Source organism: Lithobates pipiens, unplaced genomic scaffold (genome assembly GCF_037356315.1).
Source record: "Lithobates pipiens isolate NorthernLeopardFrog02 unplaced genomic scaffold, aLitPip1_a1.2 Scaffold_22, whole genome shotgun sequence".
Classification (NCBI taxonomy): domain Eukaryota; kingdom Metazoa; phylum Chordata; class Amphibia; order Anura; family Ranidae; genus Lithobates; species Lithobates pipiens.
This window is the reverse complement of record NW_027507784.1, coordinates 18,713,128-18,728,808: the sequence shown is the minus strand read 5'-3', so window position 1 is coordinate 18,728,808 and position 15,681 is coordinate 18,713,128. Positions and strand designations below refer to the sequence as shown.

Here is a 15,681-nt window from a genome sequence, read left to right as displayed (position 1 = left end):
ATGTGACATAAAAAAATAAAAAGGAGAGCCCGAGAAAATAATACAATAATCCAAAAATTTATATTAATGAAAAAAAACATATATATTATGTAGATCTGGCTTAAATTAAAATAAAGATTATTCAGGAGATACCTGAAAATAATAAAAAAATAAGTTTGTGATAACTCTGTGTGAATATGAGCAGCAAAACAACTTCATTCTTCTAGCATTATATAAAGAAGGGAATGTGCGGCATTGAACAATTTAAAAATTTGCAGTGTGACGAATCTGCTATCTCCATTACGAACGATAGTTTTACCAGACCAAGTGGTTCCATCTCGTACTGTATTCTGAGCATGCGTGATTTTTTGGCATGTCGGAATTGCATACACATGATCGGAATTACCGATAGAAAGTTTTTCCGTCGGGAAAATTGAGAACATGCTATCAATTTTTGGCTGGCGAGAATTCGGCCAGCTAAGTTCCGATGAAAAGCTCTCATCGGTCTTTTTCTGGTCGGAATTCCGATCGTGTGTATGCGGCATAACAGCTAGACATATACACTGCCCAAAAATGTGTTCGTTTTAGTTTCATTTGTTTTTAGGTTTTTTTGTAATTCGTAAATTTAAAAGTTTGTAAATTTAAAAATTCGTAAATTCGAAAATTCTGAATTTCATAAATTTGTAAATTCGTAAATTCGAAAATACGAAAATAAGAAAGAATATCTGAAAATTCTAAAGAATGAAAATCCAAAAGTTTAAAACAATAACTGACTAACTAATATTAACTAACTAGGTATTGGAATTTCCTTTCAAATTTGGCCATTAGTGAACATAGCAAATATAAATGTATCCTAAGTTACGAACTAATCCGAAATAATGAATTCCGCATCTAAACAAATGGAACGGAACAAATTAATAATAAATAATAATAAAATGTTTTCACTATTATTATTATTGTTATTTATTATTATTGATTCATTACGTTCCATTCGTTTAGATACGGCGTTCGTAACTTCGGATAAATTTGTATCCGTTACGTTTACTAACAGCCAAATTTGAAAGGAAATTCCAATATCTATAATTTAATAGTTCGTTATTATTTCAGATTTTCAAACTATCAGGCTTTTGGGTTTTCACATTCACAAATTTGCGAGTTTTAAAATGTATGAATTTACGAAATTTTTGAATATTCGAATTTATGAATATTTAAATTTATGAATATTCAAATTTACGAATATTCAGAAAAACGTATTATACAGTAATCTGTCAATAGACATGTGCAATTAGTTTCGTTCCAAATTAGTTTTTTAAGGAAGTTTGACAAATTTGGTAATTCCGAAACATCCGAATTAACCAATTTGTCAAAATTCCTTGAAAAACTAATTTGGAACGAAACTAATTGCACGTGTCTATTAACAGCTTACTGTATGCGTGAACAAAGGTGAATGTGACTACGGCATACAAGATGAATGCCATTGACTACCACAAGAGTAAATGGTCCCAAAGCATTCTCCTAACAAATTTCTTGATTTGTAAATTTATTAACCCTTCATGAATAGACACCCCTATAAAATGTGTGAGAGCTTCTCTCGAAGTCCATTTGACCATGAAGGAAAACTTCATCATTTTCCAACCTACTTGCTAGATTTCTCGGTTGCGTCTCATCAGTAGGATCTGATGAATGGTTACAGTAACAACCATGAACTCCGTCCACGATTCCACATTCCTCATCAGGAGCGCAGCCCAATTCTGAGCAGCTATGATTAGATTCTGGAAGAGAAGGAACACATAGAAGGTGTAAGAACATACAGATCTCTAATATTTTCTTAATGCAGACAACAATCTGAATGACTTTTTTTTGTGTCAGTACTTACCTGTGCAATAGGCATAGTCCCAGCCTGATGTTTTCTGTAACTTATACACATAAAATCCTTCTGGACACATTTTTACAAAAATATTATAAGACTGTGTGCAGCATCCATTAAACGAATTGGAACAAGCTGTACGATTAACAATGCCGTCATTAACAGTAGGGTGGGGGCCATTCATCCAAATGGGGTAAGCCACTCCACAGCTTTGTTGTGGTACGCAGTTCTCAGGGATTTTTTGGTCATATTCTCCTTTAAACTGATACCAGCCGGACAGGTCATAGTCACAGTGAGACCAGGTAATACTATCAGTATATGTATTAGAAGTGCTGCGCCAGGGGTCATTAAGTACGGTGTGGTTGGAGCAAGGCTCATTACAGGAATATGATCCAATGTACTTCATGCATTCTTCATTAGGTTTACACGGTGTTCCTTGTTGGCATTCATTGACCTCACAGTGTCTTCCATCTCCATAATATCCATAAGGACAAGTACAGGTATAAGATTCAATTGTATTTGTACATGTAGCTATTGGATCACAGTCAAAAGTGTGGTCCGCACACTCATCAGTGTCAACACAGCCAACTCTGGATATATACTTTAACCCAGCAGAACAATCACAGGTGTAAGATCCGAAAGTGTTGGTACAGGAACCACCACTGTAAGAAAAACAGTGGTGGGTGTAATACTCCAGACATTCATCTATATCATTACAACTTATTCCATCTCCAGCAAATCCCTCTTTACACGTGCACTCCCCGTTTCCTCCAAACTCCGAACACGTGGCGTTTGGGTGGCAGTCAGAATCCGAACAATTCCCTGAAGAAATGAAAAATAAAACATTTTCTCTTGAGAGGGTGGTGAGTTATCTCTATGACAGAAACGTAAGGTCTGGAAAACCACTTGGCTAAAGGATTCGTCAACCTAGGTCTATAAAAATATAGAATAAAGACATGGACTGAGGGACATGGGTTTTAAACAGTCACAGCAGCCAATTTATTAACCAAAGAATGAAATAACGTATCATTAAAACATACCAATAACTGCAAATTCAACAATGCAATGACCAACAACAAGAGGTCTTTGGGTGTCCTTAAGGCACAATTTTAACTGGAATCGTCCATGTCCTCAGCCGTGCCCCAACCGGCTTGAAGACGTTCTGACGTCACATATACTTCCATATTCCCTTCCCCCCCAGGGGACCACGCTCCTGGGAGAACCACCGTTAACCAAGTGAAAGTGCCATACCTTAGATGGGCCCCACACTTTTGTAACCATGTAATTACTGACCCCCCAAAGACCCTTTGAGCTGTCAACTGCTGTGACAAAATGAGCAACATACAACATTTAGTAAATTATTAGTATATATATATATATTTTTTACAAACTCAATAAAAAACACCACCACTACCTATCCACTGCGGTAACACTTTTTTTGGATTTTCTAATGTCTGAATTTCCAAATTTGTGGATTTCCGAATTTTCACATTTCCGAATTTCCTAAATTTTGGATTTTCGAATTTGCGAATTTTCAAATTTACCATTTTTTTCTAAATAAAGAATTTCGATCATATGACCCAAATGACCCAAAAAAAGAAAAAAAAAAAAGAAAACAATGAAACGAAAGCAATTTTTTTTTTTAGAAAATAGACGCAGAGCAGAAGTTTTGTTCTGTATAGATCTGCAGTGGTGACCATGCTGGTATGAGTTTCATCTACAGGTTGGTCATCTCTAGACAACAGGAAGACCATTAAACCTTTTACTGTATATATATACAGGTAAGGAAATCACAATGCGTCAGCCTTACCTGATTTGTCCAACCCTGCAAAAAAGTAGAACGAGAACATTAGATGTTATTCCTCAGGATGTATCTCTTACAATTATCAAATATTTATTCCATACGAGTTGACATTTTGCGACCAGTATAATTATAGGGTAGAATATAAATTTTTCATATCCATGTCCTTCAGTCTCCATCAGTGCTGCCCATCAGTTCCCATCAGTGCTGCACATCAGTGCCCTTCAGTGCCGCCCATTGGTGTCACCTATCAATGCTCATCAGTGCTACATATCAGTGCCCATAAGTGCTGCATATTAATGCCTCTTCATCAGTGCCGCATCATCAGTGCCCTTCAGTGCCGCATCATCAGTGCCCATCAGTGCTGCCCATTGGTGTTATCTATCAGTGCTCATCAGTGCTACATATTGGTGCCCATAAGTGCTGTATATTAATGTCTCTTCATCAGTGCCACCCCATCAGTGCCCTTCAGTGCTGCATCATCAGTGCCCTTCATGCCACCTCTCAGTGCCCATTAGTTCCAACTATCAGTGCTCATCAGTGCCAACTATCAGTGCTCATCAGTGCTGCATATGAATGTCTCCTCATCAGTGCCTGCCCATCAGTGCCACCCCATCAGTTCCCTTCAGTGCTGCATCATTAGTGCCCATCAGTGCGGCCCATCAGTGCCACCCATCAGTGCCACCTATCAGTTCTCACCAGTGCTGCATTTTAGTGCTGCCTATTAGTGTTTATCAGTGCTGCATATCAGTGCCCATCAGTACTGCATATTAGTGCTCCTCAGTGCCCATCAGAGCAGCTTCCTCCGTGCCCATCAGAGCAGCCTCCTCAGCACACATTAGTGAAGGAGAAAGATCACTTGTTTACAACATTTTCTGAAAGATACCAAGAAAAAAATATAAAACCCAGCAGTGATTAAATACCACCAAAGAAAGCTCTATTTGTGTGAAGAAAATTATAACAAATCCATATGGTTACAGTGTTGTATGACCGCGCAATTGTCATTCAATCTGCGACAGCGCTAAAAGCTGAAAATTGCCCTGGGCAATTTTATATATATATATATATATATATATATATATATATATATATATATATATAATATTCTTAAAACAAAGACCATGGAGAATGTTTTTTTTTTTGTTTTTTTTTAGGACAAGTTGGGCTGGTAAATTGGTAAATGGTAATGTATATCTCCTGTTTAGTTTTTGTTTTTTATCTAAGGAAAACTGGCCCAAAATAATAAAAAAAACAACAACTTTTTTTTTAATCGTGACTGCGACATTATGGCAGACAGATCGGACACTTTTAGCACTATTTTCGGACCATTCACATTTATGCAGAGATCGGTGCAATTAAAAATGCATTGATTACTGTGTAAATGGGACTGGCAGTGAAGGGGTTAACAACTAGGTGGCGCTGTAGGGTTTAAGCATGTCCTAGGGAGTGATTCTAACTGTGGGGAGGGGCTACGTGTGACACTGATCACCGCTCCCGATTACAGGGAAGAACGGTGGACAATCCGTCCGTCTGTGCGCTTTTAAATGTACGGACTTGCCAACACATGGGGTAAAGTCCATTCATTTTGAACGCAGCTCCAGGTAGACGGGACTAGCGAAGGAAGTCAATGTCGCCACCTCCATCGGCGAGATTGACACCTCGCTGGCCCCGTCACCTGGTATGGACTTAAAGGGGAAGCCCTACGCTGAAAAAACAGCGTGGGGGTTCCCCCAAAGTCCATATCAGACCCTTATCCCAGCGCGCAGCCCGACCGGTCAGGAAGAAGGGTGGGGTTAGCGAGCACCCCCTCTCCTGAGCCGTACCAGGTCGCGTGCCCTCAACATGGGGGGTGCTTTGTCCCCATGTTGATGAGGACAAGGGCCTCTTCCCGACACCCCTGGCCGTTGGTTGTCCGGGTCTGCGGGCGGGGTTGCTTATCGGAATCTGGGAGCCCCCGTTAATAAGCGACCCCAAAAACCAACGGCCAGGGTTGCCGGGAAGAGGCTCTTGTCCTCATCAACATGGGGACAAGGTGCTTAGGAGTGGGAGGGCCACAGGGCCCCCTTCGCCAAAGCATCCCCCCATGTTAAGGGCATGCGGCCTGGTGCGGCTCAGGAGGATGGGGGGCGCTTGCTCATCCCCACCCCCTTTCCTGACCGGCTGGGCTGCATGCTCGGATAAGGGCCTGATATGGACTCTGGGGGGGACCCCCACACCGTTTTTTCTGTGTAGGGATTCCCCTTTAAGTCCATACCAGGTGATGGGGCCAGCGAGGTGTCAATCTCGCTGATGGAGGCGGCGACATTGACTTCCTTCACTTGTCCCATATACTTGGAGCTGCGTTCAAAATGAACTGACTTTTCTCCATGTGTGGGCAAGTCCGTTCATTTCAAAAGTCCGGTGGACTCCCGCCATAGTTCGGCGGTTTGTCCACCAGACCTACTCCACCGGCAAAGTCCGGTCGTGTGTGGGCAGGTCCGCTCGTTCGGAAAGCCCGGCGGACCTCCGCTGCAAAGTCCGCCGTATAGTCCGATTGTGTGTACGTGGCATTAGTCGACTTGTGGAGTTTGGGATTGTGGAGTGATGTACCAGCTGGGAGTGTATGACATATGCCGGTAGCAGTAAAAGGGGTAAAATTATATACAACCTTATATGAACTATACCCATAATAGCCTGATTATCTGGGGCCTAGGGGCAGGAGGTAAGGGGCCCATTTGAGAAACTGCTGAGGCAAAATAAATTGTCAAGTCTTCAGTCTAAAAAAGCTGACAAATCAGACCAATGGGGCAATCATTAGGATCATTAGTCACACACCCTTTTGTTTTATCCTCTGTATCCAGCTCTTTTAGTAGGGTAAATGTATTGCCCTCAGAATGTTTGCTACAGCCTATTTGCTTGGCGTTAATCATTTATTTTCAATGAACTAATAAAGGTCTGGCAGGTGGCAGGAGCACTGCCATTCCTCACTGCTCATTGCCCTGCACTGCACACTACTCATTGCAATTTCTCTATGTACTGCTTTTCACTGATATACTGTAGTTCAACATTGCATACACCAGTACCAACAGTCCCAATAAGTGTGTGCGTGTGTGTGTGTGTGTATTTGGGGGGGGGGGCATCTAGGCAACCTGTATGGCATCCTATATTTTCTAAAGATGGACCTGCATGGGTACACATGTAGCATATGACTGCTTTAAAAAAAATGGTGGATACTAAGATATTCTTCAGCGTTTTGGCCTGGAAGGTGGCAGGAGATGAAAAGATAATAACAGCTTTAGACAGAGTAGGTGCACAAAATGCATGAGTAATAGACATGTGCATTCGTTTTCGTCCGAATGCATTTTCGTCCGAATTTCAGCTATTTTCGTTTTGACAAATGATTACGAAAGCACAGAATCCGAAAAACGAAAGATCCGACATAAATAAATGCTTTATTTTCGTTTTCATTGTTACAACAGTTCGATATAGAATAGGAGATTTGACGTGACTCTGACAATAACAATCTGTGTCTATAGAACCTGTGGTCGAATGTGCCTAACCTTACCTCTATTAGTCCAAGATTATATAGAGAAAATATTCGACAGAGAAAAAACATTTGACAGAGAGAAAAGATTCTGCAAGTTACCGTATTTTCCGGCGTATAAGACGACCTTTTGCATGTAAAAAAATTGGCCAAAAAGCAGGGGTCGTCTTATACGCCGGGTCAGCCTCTCGGATGCCGGCTGGGTGTTCGGTAATATTGTATGTAGCTTCGGCTACATACAGTATATACCGCTGAGCCAATCCTGGTGAGCGATGTATTCAAATGAATACAAAGCCTGCTCGGATTGGAGTAACGACCTCTGCCAATCCGAGCAGGCTACTAGGAATTTTTCAAAAGTGTGTTTGTCTTATTTAACTATTTTTTACACTTTCTTTGTGAAATGGTAGGGGTACTTTTGTACCCACTTACCATTTCAAATGGGGGGGGGGGATCTGGGGGTCCCCTTGTTAAAGGGGGCTTCCAGATTCTGATAAGCCCCCCTCCCGCAGACCCCCACAACCACTGGCCAGGGTTGTGGGGATGAGGCCCTTGTCCTCATCAACATGGGGACATGGTGCTTTGAGGGGTCACAGACCCCCAAAGCATCCTCCCAATGTTGAGGGCATGTGGCCTGGTACGGTTCAGGAGGGAGGGAGGCCGCTCTCTCGTCCCCCCTCTTTTCCTGTGGCCTGTCAGGTTGCGTGCTCGGATAAAGGGTCTGGTATGGATTTTTAGGGGGACCCCCACGTCAATTTTTTTTAAATTTGATGCGGGGTTTCCCTTAATATCCATACCAGACCTGAAGGGCCTGGTAATTGAATTTGGGGGACCCCCACACTTTTTTTTTTTTTTTAATCAATGACTTTCAATGAGTGTTCTCTGTATTACGGAGCCAACAATTCATAATATCTGCAAGTGATCTTAAAGGACTTTTTTTCCTGCATAAATGACACTTTGTGCAGGGACAGTTCTAAGCACCAGAAACATGCACCCCTTCACAGGCATACTATAGACACGCCCCCTACGAAATTTAAAGGAATATTACACTTTTATTGTTTCACTTTAATCATTATTAAAATCACTGCTCCCGAAAAAACGGCCGTTTTTAAAACTTTTTTTTGCATTGATCCATGTCCCCTGGGGCAGGACCCGGGTCCCCAAACACTTTTTAGGACAGTAACTTGCAAATTAGCCTTTAAAATTAGCACTTTAGATTTTGAATGTTGGAGTCCCATAGACTTTAATAGGGTTCTAAAGTTCACACGAAGTATGCTATATACTAGCTCCGTCGAATCTTCTTTATACATTCGACAGACACCATAAGCCTTCAAAGATAGATTTGACCGTAATTCATGTGGATTTTCGGACTAATGCAATTTTTGAACGAAAAATGAAATAAATAAAAACGAATTTCGGGAGTAACTAAATAAATAAATTTTTCGGACGAAAACGAAATTCCGAAACAAAATATTTTACTCTGCACATGTCTAATGAGTAACTCATTCAACTCTCACTATAGTCATTTGTTGTAAACGACTCACCTCCTGAACACCTGATATACACTCTATGAAAAGTTACCCGCTGCGGATAGTGGACATTAAGCATTACCTCAAGTCTGAAAGAGGCCTCACTGATTGGTCCTATGAAGGTCACTTGGATCACAGAAGGAAGAATCTGTTTTGGCCAACTAGCCCATGACATTTTGAAATGACCATTATTAAGGTAGAACTATATGCAAAACTTTTTTTCCCATTTTTTTCATTTTGGATAGAGTAAGGGAGGGTTATAAACGGTCTCATTTTAATTTTGTCCCATTGGGGAGACTTTCCTTCACTTCCTGTCCCATAGACAAACAGGAAGTGAGAGGAAATCCCAGCAAATTAAGGGAATCCCTCTGGGACTCCCAGGTCATCAGAACTAGTGTCCCCATTGGAAGATTTCCCCTCTATTACTTTTCTAGGGGCAACCCAAAATTTGGAATTTTCAATTCACATTCAATGATAATGGTAAACAGGACAGGGAGGGTGTTTCTTCCACAGGCAAAAAACAAAACAAAAACTAGGTTTTCTAATCCCTCTTTACTCCATCCAAAACTAATAAAAAATGTTGCCATTAGCTTTACTTTAACACTATTCAACACGACGCTGGACAGGACCCATTAGAGTAAGAGTAATTTACACCAAGATAATATAACTCACCAGTTATTCCCAATATTTGAACAGAAAGTGATGAATTCTCCTGAACAGTCAGAATCCATGATCCCGCAGTCGGACTTTTAATCAAATGGGGGCTTATAATATATTTATAATAGTTGTAATAATAATAATTAGGATTTTTTTTAAATTAAAACGTGTTTCCTAAATAATAGAAAAAAGACATAAATAAATGTGTAAATAAATAAACATGCTGAAAAAAAAGTCTAACAAAATTTTTTTTTTAATCAAACATTTTTTTGTGTAATATTCCAACAACATAATTCTGGGGGGGGGGGGGGGGTGGCAGTAATTATCTGGTTTGAAGAATTTCAGATGCAAACTTCTGGATTTGAGTTGATAATTATCAGAAATGTTGAAGACCCATCCCAACAAATTCTACAATTTCTGCAATCAACACAAATGTATGGATTTACACCAATCACAAAATATTAACTCCATAGTAAAACCAAGCTGGCTAGATACATTACATTTGCTTTATTATTAATTATAATATACTCTAGCAATAATCAGTACACTTTATATTGTTTGCTGTATATTAGAAGGATTTCTGTGGCAAATAACTTTTAACAGAGATGAGCACACTAATTAAAATGGTTTACTGGATGTTGGCTAGGGCTCCTTTTTGAAAAAATAAAATAAAAATGGCACTATTTTAAGATACGGAGAAAGGACAGATGCTTTCATAGGGTCCTAATGGACCTGGGCAACCCTGGGCACCTGTGGCATAGGTCAAGTACTCTAGAGCTGTTTCTTGTCTGCCATGTTTTCCATTCTCCAGTCTCTTCCCCCTGTCCCTACTCCTCATTCCCAGTGTCCTGGGCCTTTGCTGATGGATTTCCAAGTCTGAAAACCAGGACCCTTTAAAGCACACCCAACAAAACCTACAATGGGGTTATAATGTGTGTGATATATTTAACTCATGTTCATCATTTAATCTTGACGCAATCCTTTAAATAGCACATTCATTGTACAGTCGCCTTTAAGATATTACCATCAAGAGGATCAAATTGTGTTGCCTTCATCAGTATTGTGATGTCAGCTGTTATATGATCTCATAATCAATATATGGTACTAATAGATATTGTGATTTTAAAAATATCTTTGCAAGATCACAAGACATTATTGTAAACTATAAACTAAACTATAAACTCATAAACTGTAAGTATATCACAAGACCTCCTGCTCTCTAGCTCCCTTGTCACCTCCTCCCATGCTCACCTCCAAGATTTCTCCAGAGCTTCTCCCATCCTTTGGAACTCCCTACCCCAATCTGTCCGACTGTCCCCTATTCAAAGAAGCCTATCCTGCTTCTAACTAACACTGTTTTACTTCCTCCATCAGCTCATCCCCCCACAGCTATTACCTTTTGTATCAATCGCCCCTTCCTTTTTAGATTGTAAGCTCTAACGAGCAGGGCCCTCTGATTCCTCTTGTACCAAATTGTAATGTAACTGTAATGTCTTCCCTCATGTTGTAAAGCGCTGAGCAAACTGTTGGCGCTATATAAAACCTGTATAATAATAATAATAATAATAATATACATTAGAAGTATCACCAGATGAAGACACGTGACGCATCGCAACGCGTAGGGTGTGGCCAGAGTCAGACAGGTACCAGGAGGAAACTTGAGAGAGCGCTGAGAATGCCATATACTGTAGATACAGCGTTTCTATTTTCCTCGTTATTTATATTACAATGTAAGAGTCCACTTTTAGGCACATAATAAACACTTTCTCTCTTTCACTGCCTCTTTTTCTCTTCCTACTTTATTTATAACATGGCCATACCGGAGAAGAGAGAAGCACCCTGGACACTGTCTGCAACTTATCACCGTCTAACAGGATCCTTTATTGGAGTATTGGGAGAACATCTACCTTGTTTTAATGCGAGACAATACATAGCTATAAGGTGAGAGTTCTGAGAGACCGTAATTGAGGAAGAGCACGTATGGAATAATACCATCAATAAATCACTATCACTATATTCAGCAATTTATCGGGAATATTTTTTGATACATATTTATGTGATTTGGAGGATGCTATTATTCTTCATAGACTTTTAATCCATCATATCCTTATTTTTGGACTTTTTCAATACCTGACTTTTATGCATTTTTCATTATCTGTTGCCATGGAGGACAATAGCTTTTGTTCTTCTACTTTCTAGTTACTTTATTGTTAAATTTTATTCATTCACTTTTTGTCACTTTATGCTTGGGTCACTTTATGGTTAGACCTTTACTAGCACTACGTCACTTTATGCATTGCTATTTGCACTGTGACACTTCATTTATGTTATTAGTCTGATACTACTCACTAGTCACTAGGGACCTTTTTGCTTGTTTCACTTATACTTTGTGATTTTTATTGTGTGAAATCACCCCCTTTTTTAATTTTATTAGAAGTATTGTGCCAGGGGTCATTAAAGTGATACTAAAGTCTATTTTTTTTTTTTTTTTAAATAACGAACATGTTATGCTTACCTGCTCTGTGTAATCATTTTGCACAGAGCAGCCCAGATCCTCCTCTGATGGATGGAAATATTGCAGTATAAAAATTCAGAAATTCTTACTGTAATTCTACAAACATGAACTTACCATTCGGATCAGTGATATTCAGAGTGACTCTTTCATCCCTTGTGATCAGTAAATATGTTAAGGAAGTTGGAACATGAAATGCTTCAGTATATATGCCTGTGACATTTACGTTGATGTTCAGAATGCGCAGAGTTGAATTTACCGGTTTAAACAACAGTAATTCTAAAAAGTGCCACAGCTGCCAAAAATAAGGAAGAAAGAAGATATATTATTTTAATCAAACACAACAGTTTTTCAGTAGTTAACAGGGGTGAGGGATGAGGGTGCAGGGTACTCAGAATTGCAATGCAGGTGTGGGAGAACAAATTCTCAGGCACAAATCCCATAGCAGCAGCCTTGGAGGTTTGGGGACAGCCAGCCAAGCAGAGACTCATGATGAGCAGTCCCAACACTTACAGCAACTTTTGGCATCAATCCCCAAAGCACATCTCACAAGGTCCAAGGACAGCCATCATCCACCCAGCTCCACCCAGCTTCATTCAACACTTTTCAGTGAGAAGAGAGGTCCCTCTCCACAGGTATTACCCTGCTGCTAATATCTTTCAGCCCAGATTCCTTTAAAGCGGGAGTCCCCTGGGACTCCGCCTTTTTTTTTTTTTTAAAAGCCAGCAGCTACAAATACTGCAGCTGCTGACTTTTAAAATAGTGACACTTACCTGTCCAGCGAGCCCGCGATGTCGGCACCCGAAGCAGATCGCTAGGTTGTCTGTCGGATCCTGCCGCCGCCATCTTGGGTATGGGAATCAGGAAATGGAGCCTTTCGGCTTCATTTCCCGGTTCCCTACTGCGCATGCGCGAATTGCGCTGCGCAATAAGGACGCTCCCCGCTGCCTCTGGGAGCTGTGTGTTTCCCAGCAGGCAGCGGGGCACTTGCGGGAAGGGGCGGGCACTTGCGGAAAGGGGCGTAAGTTACGCCCCTTTCCGCAGAGAGCTGTCCCGGAAGTGGGTGCAGTTACCTGGATTATCCAGGTAACTGCACCCCCCTCCCCCCTGAAAGGTGCCGATTGTGGCACCGGAGGGGGGGAGGGCTCCGATGAGCGGAAGGTCCACTTTAGGGTGGACCTCCGCTTTAAGCTCTTAGCTAAGCACATGCTGGGACCTAACAGCAGCTCTTCGGGGATTGGCTAAGATCAGTGGCTGACCCTCCTACTCTATTTCTGAAAACTCCTTCAGAGGCAGACAGGAGCAATCAAATACCAAGCTTAGGGAAACCTAACCAGACCTAGAAAATAGATTGCGGCCTCACTGAGTACCGCAAAGTGAAAAAAAAAAGAATTTAGCCTAACCAGGGCAGTGCGCTATACTATATACAACCAGATGTGGCAGTCTTAGTACATCAAGGGCCACATAGACTGATGGGAGTGGATAATTTGGACTTTATACTACACAAATTAGTCCAGTGGCCATCACTGAAATGTTTATTGGTTAGCCCAGACATCAGTGCTACATATGCTGACCTGGGAACCATCAAGGAGCAGTCTGGATGTTGTATAATATGAAAAATCTCTAAATCCCACAATGTAGCACTAGGATAGTATCACTATATGATATGATCACAATGTCAACAAAGCTGTTATGAATGAATTTAATTTATAACAGCTGTGACTCCTGTAGAGTGATACTGTGATTGTCCTACAGCTATCACATGATACCTGGGTCAATCACAGCATGTCATACCATGTGATTAGCTGTAGCCAATCACAACATGTCAACAATAAGCACAGCTGTTATGAATGTAATCCATGTATGACAGTTCAAACTGTTGCTGTTACAGTGATAATCACTTTATTTTTTTATTTTTTTATTTTTTTACATAGTGTCATCAGTCAGGATTTCTGATCACCTTCACACCAGTCATATGATGACCCTGTTTGGCACTGGTGACAATATGTAAAACAAAAATTGTGAGGAAAAACAATATTTAATTTTCTAATTTTCCAAAACATTGGGACAAAAAATTACAACTTCTAAAAACTTGCCATGCCTCTTACTAAATACCTTGGACTGTCTACTTTCCAAAAAGGGGTAATTTGGAGGGTATATGTAGTGTATATACCATTGTTTTTGAATGCTATATCTTTCACACAGACCAAGGTTCAGTGCTTGGACCCTTGCTTTTTAGTATATTTATAAATTATATTGGGTCTGGGATTAAAAGTACCATTTCAGTCTTTGCAGATGACACCAACATATGCAGTGGAATAACGTCCTTACGGGATGTCTCCAACTTACAAGCTGACCTCAATGCTCTGTTCAATTGGGCGACTATGTGACAAATGAGGTTTAATGTTGAAAAATGTAAAATTATGCACTTGGGGTTAAGAATATGCATTATACATATTAGCGGGAGTTCAACTGGGGGAATCAATGGTGAAGAAGGAAAATTATATAAATGTAATTTGGGTACAGTGTTGTATGGCTGCTCAATTTCCAGTTAAAGTAGCACAGTGCTGAATAGCAAAAAATGCCCTTCAGAGGACAATTTGTTAAAAATGTTAGGCAAGTAGTATTGCCCTTATTTGTAGAATATAATTTCTAATTTGCCCATAGTCACACTCTTAACCGATTCCTGACCGGCGCATGCTGATCTACGTTGGCAGAATGGCACAGACAGGCCAATGGGCGTGCAGGTACGTCCCTTTAAATTTGCCGCTGGGCCATCGCATGCACACAACCGGCGGTCTCCGTGAGTCGGATTGCAGGTCCTGCAGACTTGATCGCCGTGGGGATACCCGCAATCATCTCACGGGAGGCAGAACGGGGAGATGCTTGTTTACATTAGTGTCACTGATCTCTGCTCTCTGTGATTGGGAGCAACGATCAGTGACGTTTCACATGTAGCCAAACCCCCACCACAGTTAGAAACATGCCCCAGGACTCACTTAACCCTTACCCTGCCCCCTAGTGGTTAACCCCTTCACTGCCAGTGTCATTTACACAGGAATCAGTGCATTTGTATTGCTGTATAAATGACAATGGTCCCAAAAATGTGTCAAAAATGTCTGATGTGTCCGCCATAATGTCACAGTCACAATAAAAATCTCTGATTGCCGCCATTACTAGTAAAAAAAAAAAATTAATAAAAATGCTATAAAACTATCCCCTATTTTGTAAACGCTAAAACTTTTGCAAGGCAGGAAGCTGCAGTATTTTGTTTTAGTGTCCTTTGCACAGTGTGCACCTAAAGCTTTAGCTGAATACAATTGTCAATGTTCTCATACTAATAATACTACAGGCAGGCAGTTGATTCTGCTAGCTGCAGTATAATCAGTATATTTATGCTTCCCAGCTTTGTGCAGCTACATCCCCCTGCAGGCCATTAGTGTGTCTGGAAGGCCAACAAGGAGAGGCAGACAGTCACAAGCCAATAAAAGAGGGTAAGTAGGCTCTGTGTCTAGAGGCAACAGTGCTAGTCGTGGACACGGTGCATCCTCATCAGCACGTGGCAGTGGGACACACTTGTCCTTTTTTTCGGCAGCTGGCCATGTTGAGCCGCAACATGCTGAAGACTTGGTAGAGTGGATGACCAAGCCATCCTCATCGTCCTCATCCTCTCTCATCTAGGCTCAGGGTACTTTGTCTGGCAAAGCAGCTGCCAACATGGCCTCTTCCCTCTTCTCAATGGCATCAGTCACTCCTTCCCTAGCCCTACCATGTCCTCCTGAGGAGTCCCCTGAACTGTTTGACCACAGTGTTGGG

At 41.0% G+C, this 15,681-nt stretch overlaps 1 pseudogene; it reads right to left on the bottom strand.

Annotated features, from left to right (window-relative positions):
* Nucleotides 1–1,530: 1,530 nt before the first annotated feature.
* LOC143925620 (uncharacterized) overlaps nt 1,531–15,681 on the bottom strand; it is a 42,113-nt pseudogene continuing 27,962 nt past the window's right edge.